At 42.3% G+C, this 3,712-nt stretch overlaps 1 pseudogene; it reads right to left on the bottom strand.

Moving 5' to 3' along the window:
• Positions 1–212: 212 nt before the first annotated feature.
• Positions 213–927, bottom strand: LOC117721876 (ubiquitin-conjugating enzyme E2 E3 pseudogene; annotated as a pseudogene).
• Between the last annotated feature and the right edge of the window lie 2,785 nt (positions 928–3,712).

Genomic DNA, 3,712 nt, shown 5'->3' with positions numbered 1-3,712 from the left:
GTAAGGCATTTTAAACGTAACTAACTTACAGCTACAAAGTACTACTCTTGGGACCATTTACCTTTTGGAGGAGTTTCCCAGTCTCCAGAGGAAGGCAAGAGCAGAATCAGTATAATATAAACACAGAAGTCCATATTGTAAAGGCTATAAAGATCCACAATACAGTGGGAAGAGGCCTTCTGTTCCTTCACACTGCATACAAATTATGTGAATTATGTTGTGTATCTCTTGGTCCACTGTCTGGCTATCCTGTCAGGTTCTGCTCTGTTGGTCAAATACTGAGTGCCTATGCTTCCAACCAGAGAACCCACGGGTTTGCAATCTGTCAAAAGGGAACAAATAGAGAGCAGAACCTTTGAAATAGTCAAAGCAGGACTCCTGTTGTCTGTCAGAATATCCAGGCAGATGACTCACTGACGATTGATATTGCAGTGATAGATTCTGGTACAGAAGGTAACCTTTGGTGGTTTAAATGGATAATCTGAAGAAAAATGTGATATCCAGAAAAAAAAAAAAAACCCACCACCTTCAGATACAAAACCTGGTGGACCAAGTAGAGTTGACATCCATTCATAAATGTTATCTCCTTTAGGCCCAGCCCTGGGTGATCTCAGCTAGCTCCTTCTGAATTCTTTTAGCACTAGTGGATAACTTAGTGGTCGTTTTGCTAGAGAGTTTGGTGTTTTTCTTCTGCTAGGTGGCAGAAGGTTTTCTTTCTTCGTATTCCTCAGGCTCTGGAGTGGCAGGGTCTCACTGGTCTGATTCTGAACTACCACTGCTGGTACTGGGGCTCTCATCATCCAACCTTTGCCTATCACTGGACATCTTGGCGAAGTTATCGCTGGGAAAACTTCTTGCTTGCCCATCCAGCCCACTCGTGCGTCATTACACTGTGTCTATCATAGCATTCTTATCACAAAGCCTATTCACAGCCATGTTCAAAGTACTAGTTGGTTACACATGCCCCATGATGGATTGAAACTGCTGGGTATTTGTATGTTTATTACATGTGGTTGGAATGTAAGATATTCCGCATAGGCTTATGTGTTTGTACTGTGCCAATGGCACAGTTTGGCAAGGGTTGGAACCTTCTCAAAGGAGATGTGTCAGCATGGGCAAATCTTGAGGGTTTATAGCCTGGCCTTACTTCCTCTTTACCTCTGTTTCCAGATTCCAGATTCCTGTAGACCAGGCTGGCCTCGAACTCAGAAATCTGCCTGCCTCTGCCTCCCAAGTGCTGGGATTAAAGGCGTGTACCACCACCACCCAGCATCCCTGTCTCTCTTAAATTGCCTTTTAAAACCATAATTAAAACATTTTTGAGATGATATAACCACATTTCCTCCATCCCTTTCCTCCCTCCAAAACCTCCTGTTGATCTCTTTCAAATTCGTGATATCTTTTTAACTGTTGATATACATTGCTAAACACATAAATACAATTAGCTCAGCCCATATAATGTTACTTGCATGTATATGTTTTCCAGGCTGACCATGTGGTATTGGGTAACCAATTGGCATGCTCAACTATTTAGTTGGGTTGGCTGTAGTTTTTGTCTAGGGATGAAACCTCATGTGCTTTCTGTCTTTATGTTACCACATCTGTTGCTCATTCTTGTTCAGGTCATGATTAGGTAGCCATGTTGATGAGACTTCATGGATGTAGCATCTCTGAACTTCTAGCAGATAAAATATCATGACACACTCTGCAGTCTCATGGCAAACTCTACAGTCTCATGGCAAACTCTACAATCTCATGGAAAACTCTACAATCTCATAGCACACTCTACAGTCTCATGACACACTCTACAGTCTCATGACACACTCTACAGTCTCATGACACACTCTACAGTCTCATGGCAAACTGTACAGTCTCATGGCACACTCTACAATCTCAGGGAAAACTGTACAGTCTCATGGCACACTCTACAGTCTCATGGCAAACTCTACAATCTCATAGCACACTCTACAGTCTCATGACACACTCTACAGTCTCATGGCACACTCTACAGTCTCATGGCACACTCTACAGTCTCATGGCAAACTGTACGGTCTCATGGCAAACTCTACAATCTCATGGCTAACTCCATAATCTCAAGGCAAACTTCCTGTTCCTCTGGATCTTAACAATCTTTCTGCCTCATCTTTTAAAATGAACCCTGAGCCTTATGCGGGAGTTGTGTTGTAGATGTATCAGTTGGGACTGAGGTTCACAACTCTCCATTTTGATTGGTTTATGGTTTTCTGTAATGGTCTTTGCCACTCGAGTTGCCTTTGTCAGGATACGTTATCACAACAAGAAACAAGCAAAAAGTACCACACTGGGGAAGGTCAAATATTGACTCTTTGCCTGAGTATTGAGTTTATATGAAAATCAGTTTCTGGGGGACAATGGAGAAGCAGAGAAGTAGGATCATTCTGTGTGCTCCTGGTCCCAGAAGCATGTGGAGTCCCTAAAGACCTGATAGTCTGGAGAAAAGAGAGGGAAGATTTTAAGATGGTTGGTCATATTTTTTCCTTACTGTTACTTTGTGGAATTTTTATTTAATTTTTTGTGTTATGGTTCATGTGGCTGTATACACACATGTATGTGCGGATACATATACATAGTTGTGCACTCATGTTTGAGAATGTGAGAGGTAGATATCATTTGTCTTATTATTTCTATCTTATTTTTTGACACAGCCTCTCACTAAGATCGGAGCTCTTCAATTGGGTTAGGTTGGCTGGCCAATAACCTTCAAGATCTACTTGTCTCTGCCTCCCCAAAGTGGGTTGTACAGACATAGACCACTGCTTCTGGGTTTTTATGTGGGTTACTGGGGGGGGGGGGGGGGGGGGGTCCAAACTCAGGTCCTCATTGTTTTGTGGCAAACACTTTTTGTATTGAGTCATCTCCCTAATCCTGTTTTGGATGGAATTTTGGGGATGTAAGCGTTGAAATATTTTAGAATGAATGAATTGTTAAGAGCAAGTCCTGAAGCGAACCGCCGGTGGCTCGGCCCTTAAGGCTCCCTCCCGCAGAGGGCGCACCGTCTGTTGGTGCGCCGGTTCGAGTCCCGCTCTCCCGTTTCCCACGTCATGTCGTGGGGAGAAAAAAAAAAAAAAAAAAAAAGCAAGTCCTGAGATTGCAGAGATTGAGCAGCCGTTGAGAGTACTTGTTGATCTTCCAGAGGACTAGGGGGGATAGGGCTAGTGATTCCAAGCACCTTCACGGTGGCTCACAAGCATTCAAAACTCCAGTTCCATGGAATCTGATACCCTCTTCTGGTCTCTGCAGGCACTGCACAAACATGGTACACTGACACATGCAGGGAAAAAAACAGTCAAATACATAAAATAAAAATAAATACATCTAAAACATTTTCTTTTAAAAAGCTAAGTTGTAACGTATGCTACTAAAAGTTGGCTTAGTAGAGAATAGTTTCAGAAAACTGAGATAAGAAAGAATTATACATACATACACATATAGCATATATATGTAAAAACAATTTACAGTAGTTACAGTATATCTTCTGAGAATAGGCAAGAAAAGAGTGGGAGTGCTAAGCTACAGCCTTACTCCCAGAATTCTAATGATTAGTATCCTGTGACGCTGACTTCCCCCAACTGAGTCCAAAAACAAGCATTGTCACACAGATCTAGAAGTTCTTGAAAAAGAGGAGACATGGTGTCCCCTTTGTCACATATAGGAGCAGTAGAGGGTTAGCATT

This window comes from Arvicanthis niloticus, chromosome 16 (genome assembly GCF_011762505.2).
Source record: "Arvicanthis niloticus isolate mArvNil1 chromosome 16, mArvNil1.pat.X, whole genome shotgun sequence".
Taxonomy (NCBI): Eukaryota; Metazoa; Chordata; class Mammalia; order Rodentia; family Muridae; genus Arvicanthis; species Arvicanthis niloticus.
The sequence above is the reverse complement of the archived record's forward strand: the minus strand, read 5'-3'. Positions and strand labels throughout refer to the sequence as shown.